This window comes from Fundulus heteroclitus, chromosome 2, assembly GCF_011125445.2.
Source record: "Fundulus heteroclitus isolate FHET01 chromosome 2, MU-UCD_Fhet_4.1, whole genome shotgun sequence".
Lineage (NCBI taxonomy): Eukaryota > Metazoa > Chordata > Actinopteri > Cyprinodontiformes > Fundulidae > Fundulus > Fundulus heteroclitus.
Window position 1 is genome coordinate 6,890,354 of NC_046362.1, and position 22,591 is coordinate 6,912,944.

The 22,591-nt window shown below is 42.3% G+C and overlaps 1 protein-coding gene across 7 annotated transcripts in view; it reads right to left on the minus strand.

Moving 5' to 3' along the window:
- Positions 1-22,591, minus strand: part of LOC105926254 (transcription factor SOX-6) — a 173,809-nt gene that overhangs the window by 143,878 nt on the left and 7,340 nt on the right. For 3 of the 7 annotated variants that reach the window (XM_036146529.1, XM_036146519.1, XM_036146523.1), the window contains exon 2: positions 982-1,051. The exons of the other annotated variants lie outside the window; for them this stretch is intronic. The gene's annotated coding sequence lies outside the window, so the exon portion shown is untranslated. The remainder of the gene's footprint in view (positions 1-981; positions 1,052-22,591) is intronic. 7 annotated transcript variants of the gene reach the window in all.

Below are 22,591 nucleotides of genomic sequence, written 5' to 3' on the forward strand. Positions count from 1 at the left end.
AACCACAAAACACACAAATAGTTTTTTTCTGCCGTTATTGGACATTGTATTTTTGTTACATCATTTGGAAAAATTATTTTCCATTGCATTAAGACCAGGCTATGCTCTTTACAAGGAAAATCAGTCTTGAGAAGGTAAGTGATTATACCAGAAAAGGTCATAAAGCAGATACATAAACAAGCTCCCACACAAATGTGTATTGTTCTTTCTTTTCAAATTATATATATATATATATATATATATATATATATATATATATATATATATATATATATATATATATATATATATATATATATATATATATATATTTGAATAAGCAGAAAAACTATGCATCAATGCATCCAATTTCTTACATTTTTACACTAATCAAATATGTCTTGCATATATTTATTCTTAAATTGTGCAATAGCTTTACTTTTTTAAATTTCTTCATCTAAGCAATTCCACTAAGTCCCTCCACAAACTGATGCATCCATACTTTTAAGTGTGCTTCGAACATGTTTGCTTATACTGCATTTTCCTCCCATGTCATAGCTTCCCTGTCTATTGCCAAATAAATTTTGAATACTACTTGGAAGCATTTTATTTCTTGCTTTGAACATCACCTTAGTGGTTTTAAATTGTACCAAATCCATGCACTTCATGAATTGTGATTTAACCAGTACACATTTAACCTAACATTAAATCACACCTTATCCATAAGCGTAAAAATGGTTCAATCCCCTTCAGACCAGGCTATGATGCTCACAAAGAAAATCTGTCTTGAGAAGGCAAGTGATGATACCAGAAAAGGCCATAAAGAGGAAACATAAGCAAGTACACAAACAGACATTCAAGCTGCCGTAAAGATTATACTGATGAATGGTGCAAAACTCTTGTCTGGATTGAAAGCTTTTCTAAAGTGCCAAACAGGGACATGGAAGAACCGAGAAGCAAGCTGGTCCAAGGAAACAGTTTGGTGGGATCAAGGGAACTTACAGAGATAACAGACTTGAGCTCCAACACCCTCTTCTCACTTGTGGATGACTTTCAAACTCATGAACGTTGCCTGAAAAACAGAGAAAACTGCACTTTAACGCAGTGACTCAAATATCACACGACAAAATGCTGCTCTTTGTTATCGCCAGTTGAAGGGTATGTTCACTCAAATGACGAAGAAAGAAAGCCATTAAAGGAAGATTGTGCCAACATAATATTCTAAAAACATTTCGATACACGCCATTCATTATTTTACATCCTGACCCACAAACCGAGCTCTGATAAAGTCCGAAAGCTAAGTGGAAACTCTCGGCCCACCTGAGAGGGCTCTGAGGCCAATGTTCGAGACCGAACAGAGGTCTAGTGTGAAGTTCACAGCAGAGCAAACAGAGAATCAGTGTATTTCCTTCACAGCGCTTTCACTGAACAAACAGCATCACACACTCGCATACCACGCAAAGGTCTAACAAACAACAAACAGGATTTTTGGGCCACTTTGAAGTTGAAAAATTGCCCGCAATCCTTCTTAACCCAGTAAGCGATGCCTGATATTTACTTTTTAAAAACCGATTCCAGTGAAAGCAAGTTAAAAATGCCTGCCCGTCATATGGACAGCTCCCTATTCTTCGGCGGTCCGGCCTTAACGAGCCACTTTGACTCGGTGGGCTGACCTGGGGTCGGCCTTAATTTGGCCTCGCACGCCTGCATGCACACGCCACAAGCAGGCATTTCCAAAGCAGCAGGTCACAGAAAACAAATAATAACATCAAAGAGGTCAAGCTGCCAACAAAGCTCTTTGAAGGCACCGCGACCTGGAACCGACTGCCGCGGTTGGGAGAGGGCCCCAAATTGAGAAAGGATGGGAGATAGTCTTAATTAAGAGTGGGAGGTCAGTAATTCCAGAAATAAAGAGGTGAACAAGATAAAGAGAAACTTCAAGGAGGAGAGAGGAAGAGAGAGACGGTTCATCCGCAAAGAAGCAATACGTGCCGCAGCAGCGTTGTACATCAGCCGTGCCTTAACACAGCATCTAAGTTGTACAAAAACTGTAATACAAACATGCCTTTGATTCCACAATTTGAGGCTAATTCAGAGCAACGAAGAAAAAAAAATAAAAAGAAGCAAACTCTGTGCATGTATGATCTTTTATTCATAGCCGTAATCAACCAGATGATTTTCTCTTGGATGTATATTTTTCTCTCAGGGCACCATTAAGAGTGCACAAAGAGGCGCTCATAATAATGATAAACCGTCTTCAAAAAACATACTTTAATAAATGCGAGTCTGCAAACACGAGCATAAGATGCAGCTCCCTTTTGTTATGTCCAACACGGCTAATGGAATCAAAAACGGCATCCCTTCGCGATCAGCTGAATTCGAGACAGATTTGCTAGATTCCAGTTCACACTCCGGAGCTCTCGGTGACCCGTCTGAACGCGTTTCGCATGACTGCTGAACCAGTTCTTCTGTTTCCCCTCCATTTCACACCCTGCCGCTTGTCTGCAGATGGCAGGTCCAACACCTGGGGGATTCTGGGTAATCAGAGAGACAGCTGGCAGCCTCAAAGTAGAGGGGGGCCTCTAAACATACTTACGTGGTTAAAGAATATGCAAATTTATCACAAGCCTTTGGTGTAAGGCCAGTTTTTTCTTTTTTTTGTTATTTCAACATAGACCTGGATCCATGTATAAAGACTGTCAGTACCTGACAATGAGCTGCAGTTAGCAGGGTATCAAAAAGAGGGATATAGGAGAGCCTGTGGGTTCAGGTTCTGTGTCTATCTGTGTAGATCTTCAGGCTGCATGTGAAAAATGCACTTGAGCGATTGGTTAGCTTCTCATCAGGAGGTAGAGATCATAGCAAGAAGCAGATCGGTGGTATGAATCACACATATTAGCTGCTACCAGTCAGTATGGGACAGTTCACAAGGGTATTCCCAGTTATTTAGAAATTCTTCCTTCCACAGTGAGAAAAAGCATTTGCAAGAAGAAAAAAAAAAAGAAATGTTCCTGGATTGGACATCCCAGCAAATTCCTCACAAAGCCAGAGTCTGCAGTTCTCAAAGAGAGTACAAAGCATCTCAGACTCCACAGGACTCACTCGGCATACTAAATGCTAGAGTTTCAGGGTTTCCCCCAGAAAATGGGCTAATCCTGGAGGTAGGTGCCGCTGTGGGCTATGGGAAGTGCACACGCCATCACAAAGTGTGGGGAGACGCAACGTGGTGTGCATGGAGCTAATAACAGCTAGCATGTTCGCTATTTCGACAGGGAGGTTTTGGAAACTTTACTCACCGTTTTATGTCGCTCTCAAACATTGACGCATTAAAAAATAAATAAACAGACAACGATTAGTCTGACGGGGGATGGGTTGGTGAGTTAGGCCTGGCGCCCCTCCAGGCTTATAATAAGCTGGGGGAAACCCTGAGTTTGTAACAGGGGCTATTACAAAAAAAAATAAACAAGCATGGCTTGTATGGAAAGGATTTGCTGGAGAAAGCCTCTGTCCTATAATGGTACGTTAACACCAAACACATTTTGAGCGTCAGGGGCATCTGGTTTACATGCAAAGTCTATGGTGGATGCGCCTCTAGGAGCCTCCTGCAACGCATTTCAACCATCGGGAGCAGCACGTTTTGAGCTTTCAAGTGTCAGAATGTACGAAGAGCTAGAGTTGGAAAATCTCAACTTTTGCAGATGGACGTGGAGTAAGACCCCGCTATGTGACATAATGGCACCCTTCCGGGAATGACCACAAGTCAACAATGGAGGACAAACCCATCATCACTGTTTCTGCTCATCCTATTATCACTACAGAGACAGTAAAGGCCCTTAGCTGGAGGAGGATTTGGCGAGTAAGTTGGAACCTCAGGTAAGTTATCAAAACTTAACACGGAAAATATTTCCCCCGATTTGACGAAAAGAACAGGGTAGCTCCTCCCAACATGCATCTGACCAGTCTGTCCAGACTTTGCTCAGAGAGTCCAGGTAGAGGCGTTGGACGCCTTTTTGACACTCAAAACGTGTTATGTGTAAACGCACCAAAAGAAGTACAATAGCAATACAAATAGGGTTTTAAGCTTCTCTTAGGACGGCTGGAACCAAAGCAGAGCTGTTCGGCCATACTGTGCAGGACCATTTCAACAGTTCAGCATGGTGGTGGAGGGCTGATGATTTGAGCTTGTTTTACAGCCACGGTCATTGAGTTAATCATGCATGTCTCGGTTTATATGAGTATTCTTTATTCAGAGGTGGAGCCATTTGTCCAACACGGGTCAATCAAGCAATGAGGCATACTTTCTTTTTGCAAAGTCTCTGGATGTGAGGTGAGCTGTAAGCCTTCACATTGGAGAACCGCGCCGTAGAGCCATTCAAAGCTTCTTCAGACATCTGCAGGAAGCGGCTATACCTTTTAGGCCCGCTGTCCAAAAGCTCTAAAACAGTATATGACATGTATCAATTGGGCCATCTGAACTAGATTTAAACTTGCAGCTGTGAAGACCAGAGAATTATCTTTGAAAAGACAATGATGGGACATCATAGCATTACAGATAGTATAGGTGAAGTGAAGATAAACTGTTGTTCACAGCAGGGTCTGCACCTGCTGACTGCACACACTGAAACAGCCAAATATGCACAGTCCCAAATGTCATCCTGTTGCAGCTGTCAATGCCACTTGTGCAGATGGAGACACTCAGGGGTAAGAACAATGGAACTCTATTAGAGAGAGGCTATCTAAATAAGCACAGCACAGCATGAGACCCGGCGCTGCCACTTCCAATGTTCCAAATAATCATATGGGCAATTAAACTAAAATGAGCTTCACTTGACCCATTAATGATGAGTTTATGGTTTGTGCTGACTCTCAGAGGGCCACTGGTCATGTTGTACCCGAATATGATTATTTTTGCTTTTTTTCCCCCCCTGAGGGAGCTTGTATGCAAGCAGCAAACCTCCCAATAAATAGTTACCCATCTCACACCATGATACGTTCTATTATTGCACATTTGTTTCTTTTTCATTTTTTGCCAAACCTTGTACCCAACCAACTTTCATGACGTTAGTAATTCACAAAAGCGAGTTTCTAAGATGTATTATTTTCCAACAGAGATATTCTGGAGAAAAATTGTCCTGGATCACATCCATCAGTTGCTTATTTGATTTTTTTTTTTTTTTTTTTTTCATTTTTTGGAGAGCAACAGCCTGCCAAGGGAATGTTGGTAAAAAGGAAAAAAAATATAATAAAATAAAGTAGCTCATGAACTTGTTTTAAGAGGGCATGGTACCAAAATTCTTTGGTTCTGTTCTAGCAAATCAAACCCATTCTGTCCTCCAGTAAATTAAATACATCTGTCAATTCAACAGCGATTAAAACCGGAAGCGATGATTGAAAGTTATTTTGTTTTTGATTGGGTGTTGGGACTGTCACACTGGTGGTAAACATTCACTTTTGACATGCCATGTGTGTTTGGGTTTAAAGCCAGCATATATATATATATATATATATATATATATTTATAGCGCCTTTTCTGTGATGGCTCTAAAATAGTCGGTCTCGTCACAGAGGAGGACGAGTCAGAGTACAGACAGTGGATCCAGAGAGCTTTGTAGACTGGCGCCAGCAGAACCATCTCATGTTAAATGCAGGGAAAGCAAAGGAGCAGGTGGTGGAGTTTACCAGGGACAGACCCACCTCACTGACTCAGGAGAACATCCAGGGAACTGATGTGGACTCTTATACGTACCTGGGTGTTCATCTGAACAATAAGCTTGACTGGCGTCACAACACTGATGCTCTTTACAGGACGGGTCAGAGAAGGCTCTACTTGCTGTGGAGACTGAGGTTTTTGGAGTGCAGGGGGCATCAGCCATCTTCGATGGTGTGGTTTGTTGGAGCAGCAGCTTTATGTAGCTGAGAGGAAGCGGCTGGACAAACTCATAATGAGGACTAGCTCTGTCCTGTGATGCCCCCTGGCATGGACCAATTGCAAGTGGGAGACAAAAGGATTATAAGAAAAATAACATAATTGATAGACAATGTCTCCCACCCTATGCTGTTGCAGAGCTGAAGAGCTCTTTTAGTGACTGAGCACTGCATCCTAGATGCTCCAAGGAGCGTTTCTGCAGGGCTTTCCCTGCTGTTAGACTTTATAATCTTTGCTGCTCACTACACACTCAATACTCTTCAGAACATGTTAATGGTTGCATGGGTTCTGATCTGATCACGGAATCGTTTACAGTCTGTCAGATGCTATAGTAAACTTGCACCCACCTAGCTACTTTAACATGCTACTGTACCATCATGCATATCGCATACTATGTCAAACTCTGTAAATAGGCTGGTGTATTTTTCCACTGATTTTTGCACTGTTAACTTGAATATTTAATCTTTTAAAGGAATTAAAGGAATTTTATGTAGACAAATCACTGTTGTCCTATTCCATCTTATGTTGGTCCCTTGGATAAAAAGATGGAGTATTAGATGGAGTTACAGCAATAAGTACACACAAAGTCCAAACAGTTTTTCTGTTTTTGACTTCCTCTATAGCAACTCCGTTGACCAACTCGACATGCTAGTTGTGTTGGTATAGGTAATCATGTTCATTGATTTGTCTTGGCAGTCAAAGCTTAGCTCTAGGAAAGATATCACACCTGATGACCACTCTAAGCAACACATATACTAATGTATTTTTTATGCATTACAACACCAAAGGGGCATATTCATAAATAAATATCACACACAGTCATTGCAACACCAAAAAAATGTATTTAAACCAGCAACTATCACCACGTTTTATGTGCACGGAAACCATGTTGGATGATGAATTCACTGCTTTCCAACTTTCCGAGTCCTGATTCCAACTTCAGGAGAACAAAAAGAACGTATCATAATCTACTTTCATGCGGACGATGAAATAGCTGTTTTGCTGCTAAGTTGTCTTAGAGGAAGTTGCAACTAAAATCCTCAAACATGCCCTGTGTCTAATCTTGTGTTTGAAAACAGTCTGACCAATATTCATTTCAGATTTCAGATTTTTAAGTTCTCAGTTTTTTAAGTGCTTACCATCAACATCTTAGATTTCTGCTTATGTTTTAGCGCGTGTGCGTTGTGAATTGTTTTTTGGGTCAATAGATGACTGGAACAATAATGTGTCCTGATTACATGTAATAATAAAAAAAAGAGATGGTTGAAGGAATGACAGAGTCGGGGCAAACTGCTGTGGAGGGCTTTTAAACAGATGGGACAAAGGGGAGTTGTGTTTTGGGTTTTTTTCTGAGAGGAGTTTGAATGAATGAAATGCTTTTACGTTCCCTTCGCAAACAACCAGGGAAAACACAGCAAGAGCTTAAGTGACAATATGTATTCTCTCCCAAGTTGCTGTGTGTGAACATGAAATATTGCTAAAGCACAAGGTGGGAGGGGGTGGGTGAGAGGGGCGAAAGGGGCAAGTGCCAGCACATACATCTAAACCTTACGGCTCTGCTCGCTACCCTTAAGAGATTACATTATGGTGCTCACCATTGTTGAACTCCTTCAAGACAAAGCCTGTTCCACTGTGCAAACAGCACGCCTTCCAAAGATTGTAAAAACAAGAGGTGAATGTCAAAGGCAAAAGTGAATAGGATCTCTCCCTTCTTTTGTCAAGCGAGTAAAGTATGCACAAACACATCACTGCGTGACAGAGAAGAAAGGAAGGCCTTCAGAAGGAAGGAGCCGGAAAGAAGTTGGAGCGTCTTTGCATGAAAAGGCCAACACCGTGAGAAGTTGCCTGCCTGACTCTTGGGTCTATAGAAAAACCCCTCCATAAGTATTTAAATGAAAGACCTCCACGAACACAAAGGAGGTATTTCGTTCGAGACAAACATGAGGGATAATAGAACGATGAACCTACGGCTGCCAAGAACAGGAAAAATTACAAAACAGCACTGGGCCACCTCCTCAGAAGGGTGCAAAGAAAAACAAGACAAATTTGACAAATTGACATTTTCGCTCAGTTACGGCAAATTGAAATCAGATGCATGAAGAAGAGCCAACGCTGGCTTAGCTCTCAGCCTAAAGTCAACCTGGTCACAACCCGAACAAGGCTTTAACTGTCGGGGGGCAATTAATAAGGGCGACCTCGGCCCTCCCGCGCCCCATTCTTTAATTTACAAGGCCAGCGCCAGCCTGTAATTAATTGCTGCGTGCATAAATGTAAATGAGTCCACTGGGGGAGCCGAGAGAGAGGGGGGAAAAAAACGGCTGTCAGGCCAATATTCCAGCGGGGAGCAATTTGCGAGAGAGGGAAATGATTTAGAGGACGGAGCACAAATCTGCTGCTCGGTTAAAGCGCGGAGACGCTGAACATGAGGAGAGACTTGTTGAGATGAAGGAGGTGGTTGGCACAAATGATTTAAAAAAGGACAACTGAAAGAAGTGCACTGGCAATAAATATCAATTGTTTTATTTCAGCCTTTTTTTTTTTCTTCCTTTCCCACATGTCTGATCATGAAATCCAACACATGGTTTTGCTGCCATTTCATATTCTTCCACATCACTCTGGGCCTACATATTACGTTACAGTGATATATTTTTTTGACAGAGTTAATGCTCATATTTCCTTATGTTTGGACAGTGAGCCTGATGCCATCATTTATAGTGAAGCGAGGCTTTTCTCTTTTCTTAATACAGCGTTCGCAAGTCCTATGGCCGTAAAATTGAAGAACTGAAGAAGAAAGCAAAATCTGACATAATTAAAAAAGTCCGGATTTGAAATCAAATGTATTAGTTCCTCAGCGTTTTTAGATGCCAGTGACCTTTTTCTTTATGTTTGTTACTCTACAATTAGAGATATGTTCATAAATGTTCAGAGAAGAATTTATTCATTAAATAAATAAGACATTCCCAGTAAAATCACGTTGGTTGGTACACAACAAACTGCAGCGAGACATGTAAGAAACAGGTTTTATACGCTTCTAATAGTTTCAAATAATTAAAATTGATGTAATTTTTCAATTTCTCACTTACAAATAATAAATAAAAAAAAAAAAAATCAACTCTCTCTTTCATCGGCGTTAACATCTTGCCGCACAGCTCCAAAGAATATGCAGAATCAAAGAAAGGCGCGCTGCAGAAATGTGTAATTGTTCATTGCATCTACAATAGCACCTGTCATTCGTGTATTCCACCCGCAAAAAGCCACCACTTCACTCCTATTGTGTGCAGGAACCATTGTGCCTTCAGACCTGTAGACCAATGTAAAGAAAGCACAAGGTTCACAATGTATGGTTTGGGGCAGCAACACCTAAACACACACACACACACACACACACACACACACACACACACACACACACACACACACGCTTACACACCCACGAAAAGGACTGCAGCAATCACAATAATGTCTTTATGGAATAAGCTCCTTTTCACCAAAGTGCTCTACAAAGGCAAATGAAATTTTTCCTATAGCAGGCCTCCAGCAATAACAACTGACATCACAGGCCAGCCTAAATATGTTCCCCTTACTTAACAGGGAGACCCACAATGAGCTTCTTGAGAACGAGACTAAACAGCGTGCTGAGGCGGCAGTTTTCCCTTCCTGCATCGGCAGGAACCATCAACTTGGAATACTGTGGCAGAGGGCCATTTTATTTGGCTACACACCAGCTGTAAGCCAAGACGGATTAATTACCCCTAAAAGAATCGTCGAGGGGCTGACCTGACTGCTTGTCCCTAATGTTCAACCATTGTAGACTTAGCAATATAAATATTCCCAACTAAATGCAGTGCCTTGCAAAAGTCTCCATGCTTTTTTGTCACGTTAGCACCACACACACCTCTGTGTAATTTATTGGGACTTTATGTGATAAAACAACACAAGGTAGTACAAAATGATGAAGACCAAGAAAGGATATGTTTTTTTATATTTTTTTTTTCATCACCTCAACAGTCTTGACACATGTTCTGATTTAGATAGAGTCCATGACTTTGACTAGGCCATTCTATGATATGCAGTAAAGAAAAAAAAAAACAGAACGTAACGACGGTGGAATGTTTGGAGCCAATTTGCCTCATAAAGGCACCTCGGTGGAGGGAAATGTGCAGCTTCCAGCAGATCTTCTTTCAGGATTACCCTGTATTTCGCTCCTTTCATCTACTCATCAACCCTGCACAGCTTTCCGGTCCCAGCTGAAGAAAAGCAACCCTACTGCATGATTCGCCGACCACTATGTTTTAAGGTGAGGATGGTATATATAAGGTTATGTGAAGTATTAGTTTTTTTCTCCACACTACTCTGGTCTCATCTAACCAGAGCAACTTCTTTGACGTGTTTGTTTTGTTAACGAGCTTACAGAAAACGACAAACGAAACTTCTAATGGTTTTCTTTAACACTGGGGATCTTCTCGCCACTCTTCTATAAAAGGCCAGATTTGTGAAGTACAAAAATTATCCTGTCCATAGCATGGATCTCCAAAACTCCTCCACAGATATCATTGCCCTCATGTTTGCTTGCTCACGTTTCAGATGAAGTTTAGGAGCTTGTTTTAGAAGCTAACCCTGTTTAAACTTCTCCACATCTTTACTCCTGATCCCTCTGGTGTTTCTGTTAGGTCTTCATCTTTCTCTAATAAACCCTACGGGGTCTAATTAAAATAAATGGATTTATACGGAGATTAAATTACTTATTTATTAGGTGACTTCTGGAGGTTGTTCATGGTTTTATTTAAAGGTATCAGAGTGAAGGTAGGTGGGATACAAATGTGCTTCACCCTTTTCACAGTTTGTCTTTGTAGAATCTTGTTATTTTTTATTTTACAATGATGCATTAGCTGGGTTGGTTTACATAGTCTTAATAAAACATGACGTTGGTGACTATAATGTGACAGAATGTGCCTGAAGGGGAGTGAATACTTTTGTACGTCACTGTATGCCTGTAACATAACAAGAATCACAATAACTAGGGTGCATGAGGCGCGCAGGACTATTTGAAAGGCTCACGCCCAGGAGTATTCTTGTCAGTGAAACCTTCTGGAGTAAATGTCAGAAGGCCACGAGGCCGCTCTCTGCCCCGGCCGTCTTCAGTGTGTCCGACTATGACGAGGAAACCTGAGGTCTGAGTCCAGTCAGCCGGACACTCGAGCCGGTGGCACCCCTCTCATCACGGGGCAACAAACATCGCTCCCCCGCTAATCCCGATGCATGCACAGAACCCACCGTGCCATGCGCAAAAAGCCAGGAGCCCGGGGGCCTGTCAGCAGCATCTCAGCACACCTACAGGAAGCACATGGTGAATCGGATGTGTGGGTCTCAAAATGACACGCTGCCTCCAGATCCGTGAGCCGGTGCCATTCTATTCTGAGCCCAGCAGCCCATATGCAGCCAGTTCACTTTATTTTTCTTCAACTCCATCTCTCCTCGAGGAGCGCAGTCACCACCAATCTTACGATGACATCGGCTCGATTAAAGGCCGCTTTACGGCCAGGAAACCATGGCAACGCCCTGCGCGGACAAGCTGGCTGACGACCAATTGGACCTGGGCTTTGGCTCGGTGGGTGGGACCGTGTTATCCAGGCCATCACAACTTCACCACACGATCGTTTCAGAAGCCTCACACCCCAAATCCCGCTGCCACGCCCTATTACGCCAAACCACTGTAAAGTGAAGGTTAGCCAGCCTTCAGTTGCAGCACTGTGATGCTTTTATAGACGCAGGCCCGTCCGGGTTGTTTGCAGCTGGTTTGTTTTAGCATCTTAAACCTGAAAGACGCACCAGCTAATCCGCACAGAGTACAGAATTACTCTTAGGACCTTGCCTTGCTTGTTCTAAAACACTATTTTATTCGACAAACTCTGCGATCGCTGGTATTTTTATCAATTCAACTAAAGAACTGGAAACAGCTTCTGCATCTGTGTCAAGCTGTTCTAAGTTGCTTAATAAGAACAGATGACACTGACTCCTCCCTTGAGTTTAGGAAGCCTAAAAGAGCCATAGATAAAAGGTTTAAAGGGTAGAAGATCAACTGGCTGCTTGGAGGCTAAACATAAAGAAAAGAGAGGTGCAGAATTTAGGAATTTCAGTAATAGCTTTTTTTTTCTAGGGGAAGAATGTATGTACTAGGTATAAAACCTATTTACGATAAATTGAATCTTATTTCGACATCAAAGGGCTCCAGGCCATTCCAGCAACGATGACATCAGTGCGCGGCACCATGGAGCCGGCCCTGATCTCGCCCACGGAGCTGCTCCGTTGGGAAAAACTCTGAGCTTCTGGAGGGTTTTAGAGGAGATGCACTCAAATGTCGCGTTTCGAGCGATGTGGGACCCTGCAGCTTTGCAGAGAGACTTAAACGGAGCCTTGTTATGTTATGTCTCAAGACTATTTTCTGATGTACTTTTACCCTCAAAGCTCTGATTTCTTTTATTTATTTCTTAAGCTCACATCACTTTGCGTCAAAAATCTCTAGATGTTTTGAAAAGTGTTCACCCCCGTAAACCTTTTCACATTTTGTGACACCACATTCATGAAGTGTTATTTTATTGGAATTTTATGTATAAATAATTATAGTTTTCTGATTTTCTTATGAATACAAAACCGTAATTTGTTGCATGCATTTTTATTTAGCCCCTTGACTCCTAAACTGAAAGGCCAGGTAAGGAGAGGGGTCCACAGAGACTCTGGAGGAGCTGCAGAGATCCACTGCTCAAACATTGCACAGCCCTCGCCTCAAGGTTTACTCGTAGGCCAGCAGTTAAACAGATTGTATCAAAGGATACATTTTGCTTGGCCCTCAGATTTGTCACATTGCATTTTTAGTCAATAAACAGCAGCAAATACATGGTGGAGAGAGATTTATTTTTATAACTTACTCATGAGGTCTGGGAGTCATGTACGGCTTTTCAGTAAAGACTGTAGAGTCAGAATAGGAGGGGCCAGGTTTAAGTGGTGCTGGTCACAAGCAACCACAGAAAATAGAATTTTAAATTTTAAATGAGCAATTTTAAAGTGCAAACTTACTTTATTTTGCATTTGATATTCCTAACCTTCATGTGTAAAAGTAGGTTTGAGAAGTCAAGTGCTCTTGTCTTCTCTTCTTTTTAAATTCAAGGGTTGGAGTTCCTGTCTTCTGATGAGGAACCTGCTCAACATACAGCAAGAACCTCTGATCCTGAACAAAACACACTTCACATTTTGGATATTTGAACAAAGAGGCTGTAACATATTCATTTTATGACTTTCTGCAGTTTGTTTGTCGGCAAACGATTAAAAATACTTTCTGACTTCTGGGTTGGAGTTTTACAAAGCAGAACAACATTTTATGTTCTGAATTTATAGCTAAAATCTATATATTTTTTACTACCCTACAATGCTTTTCTCTGTTGACCTTGCCAAAGCATGCATGCACAAAAGAGTCTGTCCCGTTCTGTCAACCTGTGCAGCGTTTGCCACTTTTAACAGCTCCATCCAAATGACGCCAGAAAAGCCCAGCAGGACAGAAGGGCTTTCTGTTCAAAAGGAGTCGTTTTAGTGCATTTCGGATTTCAATCTTTGGATGGATGACTTTAAACATCAAGTTCCCCCGTCAAACTTTCACCAGACATGTGACGTAACAGCAAAAACTAATAACAGCTACAGTATCCGATTTACCAGAATTATTAAGATTCCCTCATGGACCAGACTTTCATCAAAGGCCGGCTCAAATTATTTATTTTGTGTGTTTTAACCTTCAGGGCGTGCCAGAAGGGTGGGGCTACTATGTCGTGACAATACAAATGCAGGCGACCTGGTAATTAAACTAACAATGGAGAGTCGGTGTGTCTTCAAACACTTTCCAAGAACCCGTGCTCTCTTCTGCAACAAACCCCGCCCGTGTGTTTTTTCTAACAGCGCCAAACTATCTGCAAGATGTTTGCTAATAACACATTTTCAATATTGACAAGCTGCATTGTGTAATATAAGACCCGTTTATTGTTGCGGTTATGAGTCATCTCTAATGCTTGAAATAATTTCTGCTATATTTTTAAAAAAAGCACTCTGGCCATAAATCTAAATTTCCTCCAGATAATCAGCGGTAATCTTGTTTTTCCATCCCATACGGCCTTTCAGTCAAGTACAATGTTACAGTCTCTGAGCAACGATTAAAACCAAGCACCGTGACTCAAAACAGAAAATACAAATGACTCTCGTGTAATTTCTGAGACTAAAACAGGCACCGATCCAACCGCTTAAAGCCTGCTTAGTTATTAAAAGGCCTTCAACCATCCAGTTTTCTGTCCATGATCACTCTATTCTCCTATTATTGATCTTAAACATCTATATCTAATTGTTCTTACAATTTGAATTCATATAGTTTAAATGATCTTAAAGTGACTCGAGAAAAAAAAAAAAGAAGGAACATGGATGCAAGTGGAAGGGTTAAAAGGGCTCAGTACTTGGAGAAATGCTTGTCTGTAATCTTCTTTTTCTGTAAAATCACCAGGAGGAGCGTGATGACTGAAGTTTCTGTCAATGCCGCTGCTGTGTTTGCAATCCAAGGCTGCTGACTGACAGGAAAAGACTCCCTGGGGCACTCGTGTGAGTCACCTGCTCACCTTCTAGTCTTGGTAGGAATGAAATAAAGAAATGAAAGCACCACCCAGCGCTGGGATTGGCTGGAATCAAACAGGCTGACCCCAGCACTTTAATCTTGTAATTTATGTCAGCATTATTAGTCAAGAAGGGACATACATTTATATTCTAGGACTCCATCTCTGGTGTTTGCCTCTAGTAGACTACAGTTCTTGTAAACAGAAAGTGACCTTTGTTCATTTATAGAACCTCACATTTTTTTTAATTTCCACGGTTTTATGTAGCAAAATAACATAAAAAACAACTATCTGGACTTTACCAGCTTCTGAAATTAAGTACTTTTTAAACTAAAATATAAGGAAAACACACAAAAGATGTGCTGTCATCAGTTATTGTTAAAACTGAGGCCAAAATGGAAAGGTTGTATGGCCCACCCCATGACTCAGTAGATTGCAGAACCACCTTCAGCAGCCAAAGCCTCTACTGTCTGACTTTATCAGTCTCTCACATGGTCTGCAGGAATTTTAGCCCACTTTTCTTCACATGATCGCCTCAATAATTGCACGGTGCTCACTTGTTGTGCTGGCCAAACGAGCCCAAACCATCAGCCCTCCGCCGCCGTGCTTGGCACATGTTGAGAGGAGTTTTTTCCTAGACTGTGGTGCTTTACAATGTGGTCAAACATCTATCATTTGCTCTCATCTGTCTAAAGGACATTGTTTAAGAGGTCTCATGGTTTTAGTGGCAATTTTGCAAATCATGTTGTCATAATCTTTTTTTTATGAGGCCTTCTCCTGGCAATCTTTCCAACCAAGGTATGTTTGTTCAGTGTTTTTTTTTATTGTACCATCATAAACCTCAATATGTAACATGCTAAATAACATGCTAACAGGGGGGTGTGGCCTGCAAGAGTCTAAAATGTCTTTAATTTCTCTGAATATTCCACAGTCTGACTTTGTGTTGCATTTATGCGGCCATCCACTTCTGTGAAGGGTGGTGACCATCGTATGCGCTGCACTTGAGAATAGCCTTTCTCACTGTAGGAGGCTGGATTTCAAATAGTTTGGAGGTGGCATTACAATCCTTGCATGGACTGTCCAACATTACTGCTGTCTTTCCAGGTTGGCTCTGTGTTAACATACACCTTTATGCTCCAGAACAACAAACTGCAAAAACATCAGCTTTTTATTTACTATATAATCCTGACGAGAATCAGTTATTTAATTACATATAATCAGCAGCACCTAGCTGCTGCTTTCCTTTTTCAATTCTATGGAAGCAGCGAGCATAAAACTAAGTCTTTGCACACACAGCTTTTCTGTTTTAGCTTTATTTTTTATCAAATGATGACAGTTTGGGATCCATTGTCTTATTGTTAAAAAAAAGAATAAAAAAGTTAAATGAAATTGATTTCACAATATTATTTGATAAACAATTATTTATTATTTCCTGATATGTAAAAAAAAAAACAACAACAACTTTTTACCATGACTTTGGGTGATCAGAGATGCAGAGAGAGAAAGGAGGGGAAAAATTTACAAAATTCCATATTTTAAACAAAATGACATCAAAAAAGTTAAAACAGTAAGAAAAATTTTCTGGTGTAAGGAGAGCTGAGTAGAAACTTGTCAAGGTAATCTATTTCTAAATGTGACATTTGATGCTTTTCTCAGAATAATGTGTGTTTGGTGGAAATGGAAACTAGCTAAATGATGAAGTATTTACACCAAGAGAGAAGTGTCATTAGTTTTACAACTCAGCGGAACCGATTGCATTTTTAAGGCCTGTTTAGAAAACATGAAACGGTTTGGATTTTATTATGTATTTATCAAAAAACTATATCGAGAAAGCTATCTAAACCAACTTTCTACTGTTTTGATTGTTATTTGAGAAATAAATCAGCATCTGATAGCTGATTCCAATGTTTCTCTATCGCATTTTCACGTCACTGATGTCAAATCATGTGTTTCATTCTATTAGAGAAAATGCTAATACAGAAAATAATCATGTAAATTATTTAAAATAACCTTGATCCCTTTTTCTCCACCCCATTTTTTTTCCTTCTTTTGCATGTGCACAAACTGACTAAGAGGCCTTTTCCACCCAGGAGTGCCTGAATATGAGCTGGATCTGTTCTGCAGCTTTCCAAACGTTTTTTATTTTTCATGCTACCTCAGTTATTAAGTTTGTGCATATTCTCCGAAAGAGTTCCAGCACCAAACAGCAGCTGGCGGACCTCTGCGTTGTGTGTCAGCGAAGAGGAGTTGGTCCGCTTGACAAAACGACTCCGAGGTGAGCGAGCGAGGCTGCGGGATTTTTGTGCCAAGTTAAAATCTAATGGAGCACAAAAACAGCATTACACTCAAATTGCTCCAGATTATTGGGAAATTAGAAAATAAAATTAATGGCTTTATGCTAAATTTGGGTTTGAACCGTTGCTTCTTTCCCTCTTGTTTCCAAATACATGGCTTGTGTCTTTACTAAAAAGGTCAAATGCCGTGGTTCTTAAACGCCTTCAGCGGCTGTCAGAAGAAAGTTTAGTAGATATGACTACTACTGGGAACAGAATCAAACCCAACTTAACAATGTTCCAGTTCCACGTTTGGGTACCAGTGGGATTTGCTTATGATCGTGCTCTGTGACCAGGCTGACCAAACATCAGTAATAGGCCCTACAAATCAATAACAATGTGTTTCTGTACTCTCAAACAGTGAAGCATGTTCACTGAAGGAGGTTGGACGGTAGTTAGGGTTTTTCTCAAAGTGCCAACAAACTGTTTGTAACTGTGACTTACAGCGAGTTTTATACTCAAAGAAGCCGTATTGGGTCTGGAGGGAAGTGAGAAACCTCTTATTTTCCACATGCATGCTTTCATTCAACCAAAACGCTCGTTTCTGGCTGGACACAACACAGGCATCTCCAAAATGATAAGGAATAGCTCAAGGAATATAGTTGTTATAATAATTTAGCAACATATTTTGGAATATGGAAAATTTGTTGTGACTTCTTAATACGTTTTTTGTTTTTTTTGGGCACGTTGCTACTCGTAGCCCAGACCATTCATCTTCTGCGATGAGCTTCTGGGCTTTGAAGTTAAAAGGCCTCTTTGCCATCACCCTCATTTTTAGCTCATTCCACGGATTCAGGTTAAGTTTGGGGCTTCGGTTGGGCCACTACAAAATGTTAATATTACTGCAAGTCAAGAAAATAAAAAACAACCACATTCTGATACTCTTAAAACATGTCAAGATGGTGGTACAAGACAAAACGTGGTATTTGCTGCGGTGGTACTCGCTGGAAAAACGCTCGTCTAATGTGAATCATTATGTGCTCATGATTTCCATTTTTATTGTGCGTAGGCTGGGCTCTGGTATGGAGGCATACCAAGGTTTTAAAAAAGTTACATTTTCAAAACCCCTAGAATTTTCCACCGTGTCGTTTTAATGAGATTAATTAGAAAGATCCGTTGTTTGTTCTCTGTAATTGACAGAGCAACGCAGCACGGCCCCTCCCCTAACTGTTGCTGTGCACTGCCGGTCAGCTGGCTGAGAGCCGGTTCGTATGCCTCCCCTCCCTTACAAGAACGACAGATTTGGCAGTTTGCAAATATTTCATGTCACAAAAACCACGCGGCGCAGACGCTAACTGAGAATATGCCGAGGCCTGATACTAACAGAGCGGCAACCACTGCTTCCGTTGAGGTAATTGTGCGCTGAAACTACAGCTGGCAAGCAAAGAACAGCATGTCTGACTACCTGAGCAGCTAGCCCAACTAATTAAGATGCTAATATAAATTATTTATAATTAGAATAGTTATATTTGTCTTACTCTATTAAGAGCAGAACAGCAAAAAGGGAAACTATCCAGCGCAGCCAGCCCTTAACAACTACAACGGAAGTGCTTAATCCACATTTCTGCTGAAGTCTATGTAAAAAATAAATAAATAAATTATATATTTATCACTATTATTTTTGTGATACTCAATATGTTATTTTTGCAGCAGATCCTGTTGGTGTTTTTTTTTTTTTTTTTTTTTTTTTTTTCTTTCACATCTCCAGTCGTGGCATTTCAGGCATACAATATAGGGAAGCTGGTTGCCTGCAGGTTGCTGTACAGAAATGGTAGTTCAAATCAGAATCCTGATTGACTTTATTAAATCCGGAGTTCGTCCAGCATCAAAGTAGGCAGGCCACACTGCTGTTACGGTATAACCTGCATTTGTTTGACCTTCAACCATTTAGATTGTTTGTGTGTGTGTGTGTGTGTGTGTGTGTGTGTGTGTTCATTTTAAATCTTGTGTGTGAAAACAGTGAGATCGCTATATTTCTACTTCTCCACGAGGATCTACTACCGGCCCATGCCTAATTTTGCTGTTACCTGATAGCCGATGTTAGTGCAGCATGTACTGAGAGACAGATGCACGCACGCGAATGCACAAGGAAGAAAGGAAGGAAAGGTCAGAGGTGAGAGGAGGATGGACCGTAAACTAGGAAGGATGCGGCGAAGCCAGCCTGCAGCTAAATACTGTAAGGAAGAAAAATAATACAGAGCACGGAGGAGACACCCGTGTCTTTCCACGAGGACGTGAGAAGTGAGCATTTCATGCTTTGGAACTGGACGGTAAAAAGCAGGTGTTGAAAAAAAATAAACCACACAAAGTAAAGGTCACTACCAAAAGCACACACACAAGAATATATAAAAGAGAAGAGAAGAGGGAGGATTTTTGGGGCCTAAAAATGTGAACACCGGCTCCTTTTTTTTCCACCCCGCTGGAAGAAAATAAGGAATCCTTCCTTTTCTCAACGTTGCGCGGCGGTGGAAAACAGAGGAGGGATCCGCCGAGAGGGAACGTCCGCCCAGGAGCCGACACACTCGCGAGCAGACGGCGCACGCAGGCACAAATATACATGCATCCGCTCAGCAGAGACATCCACAGCGGGGAGCAGGCAGGACACACAACCAGAGATCCCCGCACGGAGGGTGCAGCGGACGCACGCTCGGTCGTTTGGACATGTAACGGCGCGTGAGCACAATTAGTTTGTCAAATTCCTTTGTTGACAGTCACCAAATAAAAAAATTAAAAAAACACAAAAGATGTGAAAGTCTTCACACACACACACACACACACACAAAACTAAGATGGCTTTGTGGTTGAGAAACTTATGGGCATCTGCCAGCATGCTTCAAGTGCTCATTCACCGGGGGCCCAAGCCTTTCTTTTTCAGCAGCAGCACTGCAATTTGGGTGTGCCGTTGGGCCGGAGATAAGTATAGGCTGACTAATATGCACTTAGGATCCAGGGAGAAATACTTAGGGCTAAATGTTTAATTTGTGTTTGTACAACACATGTCCAATTTGGGGACCGGTGTCTCTTTCAAAGAGGTCGATAACAAACAATTTTCACTCTCCGGATCGGCCACAGGCTTAAAATGGTGAATCGGGATTTGGACGATGATGGATGTGAATGACATCCTCACTAAATAAAATTAAAACCATAAAAAAACCATCTGGACGCATTTAAATCTGCAACACCGTGGTGCGATGGCAGATAAGCTCAGCAGGGTAGGATAAATAAAACAATTGTACTGCTAAAAGGGGGGGATGAGAGGAGATGACAAAAACAACTTAGAGTCAGATCTCCTCTGTCCTCCTCCATCAACTCCAGACAGGGAGGGCATCGCTCACTCTTCCTCCGACTGCATCCTTCTCCCCGCAACTTAAGAGTCGCTCTGCATCCCACCAAAGCAGAAGGCCTCTCTGAGCGTCGCAGGAATCAACCAGCGATTTGAAGAATGTACGCATTTTTATAAAGACGGCAGCTTTGCAGCAGCACCAGCGTGGACCGTTTACGGCCCTCGTGCCAGGGCAAACGAATATATTCTGACACTGATCTTTTCTGGGCAGCATTTAATCCGAACGTGCGTTATATTAATTTTTAGGATATTATAAAGCAAAATCCGGGAATCGGAAGGCGCCTTGTCAAGTCAGACCATTTAAAAAAAAAAATTCAGAGGCCCAGAAACGAAACTAGAATTTCTCTTTCACTCAGAGAGTCAGTTTGAAGGGGTTAAACACGAAGGGGAGCTGAATAAGTCATCAAGAGCTTAAAAACATCTGAAAAAAACTGGGGGTAAAACATCTGAAAAAAAAAAGACAAGCTGAATCATAACCCAGGAGCCTTATAATCCAGACAGTCAAATTAAGCTCAAGCTAAAATATGTTGAACAACCGTTCTCATTCGCGCTCCACGGCTGTGATTTCCAGCGGCTGGCTGGCTGCTTCACAATGGACCACACAGCGGCCAGCGGCTGAATGAACAGGCCTGATCGCGTGTTGTCAGTGCTGCTTCCCACAGAGGAGGAAGAGGAGTGGGTGGTGGGGGTGGTGGGGGGGAGAGGAGGCGGCGAAGGGGGATAGTAGGTCTCCTCCGGTCCAGACAGCGCAGGGTGAGCGCAGCCATGCAGGCCGGAACAATGTGCTGAATTGGCAGCCTATATATAAGTCTGCCATTTGGACACTCTAATGCCACTTTACCTTATGAGGGAAGTTCAGCCCGCAGCACCTGCTCCAAACAGAATGCCATAGGAGATCAGCCCAGATTGTTTTTCACAGACACTCTCACTTACAACAGAGGTGTGCGTGCGGCGGGGGCCGGGGGAGAGGGGAACGGGGGGGGTGGGTGGGTGGGTGGCGGTGTCTATAAATTGTTCCACCAGAGTCCAAACAATTAAACAACTTGTTGGGAATTGTGATTTACTGCGCAGCCCCAGCCTTGGCGAGGCACGGCGAGGACAGGCCCGGACACGGCGGCGGGAGGCTCTGTCAAACAGAGGGCCCAATTACGGCTCTGAAAAGAAGAAAAAGGGGGTTGATGCGCACGGAGTGAACTCTGAAAAGAAGAAAAGGGGGTAATGCGCGCGACGTGAAAAGAAAAGAAAGGATGAGTCAACGCCATTCAGAGTAATCCTGGGAAATGGCGCATTCTCACCGAACTTCCCAAAGTGATTAAACTGTTAGGATGAGGAATGTAAGGAGTCAGTGTGAAACAGCTGTCCCGACCTGCGTTTCCTCTTTAGCGGTTTTTAAAACTCATTGTTGTCTTTCATGCATGATCTCCCAGTCTCTCTCTCTCTCTCTCTCTCCTCTCTTTCTCTTTCGCTCTGTTACTCTGAAAGCTTCTTATCTGCGGGCGGCCAGAGGCTTATCTCGGAGGTGTAGTGCAGCTCTGAACACAGGCAACACCCTTGAAGTGGCTTTATCGCGCTTTTCCACCCCGGTGCCATGCGCCTTGTCCTCCCGTACCCCTGTCCCATCATCCTTACAGGGAACTCCGGGGCAAAGCCTCCTCCGCCTCCTCCTCCTCCTCCTCTTCGCCCTCCTCACGGCAGCTCGCTGAAAGCTGGTCGATCAGGGGATCAGAAACTGCAACCCCCCCGACTCGACTCAAGTTCAAACTGCTGGACTTCAGGCGTGACGTCTGGTTTTTGATTACCTCCAAAATTAAAACCCGAGCTGAGAAGAGACCATTACAAACAGAGAAACTTCACTGTCTTGCTTCTCAGCTTCCACCGGCGTATCGGATCTTTTTCAAATTCGCGCCTGGCACATTCCTCCGGGGTCAAACTTTTTGTGACCTCCAGAGGAGAAAGTTAACTTGGACCGTGAAGATGGGACCCTTCTTTTCCCGCTGGGTTTGTATCCCAGTGTGTGAAAGCAGAGGGGCCTCGCGGAGGTGTTGTGGCGATCATAAGGGGCCCGAATAAATCTTTGGCCGACAGTGACATTTTATAATAGTATTGTCATATATAAGGGAGATGAGAACAGAGGGCAGAACAGGGAATGAGTGATGGATATTTAAAATGGCACGCTTAGATGGATAAAAATGAATTGCATGAATAAATGATAAAACATTGGCTCTAAAATTTCATTTATATAAGTTAACTTTGGCTTCAGGGTGGCCCTGCAAAAGTTAGAGGGTCGGCTGCAAGCTCCCCAGCATCCCCACTTTGTGGCGCTACTGTCAGCTTCCCCTCCAGCTTTTGAAGCCTTTCTTTTAAGTGT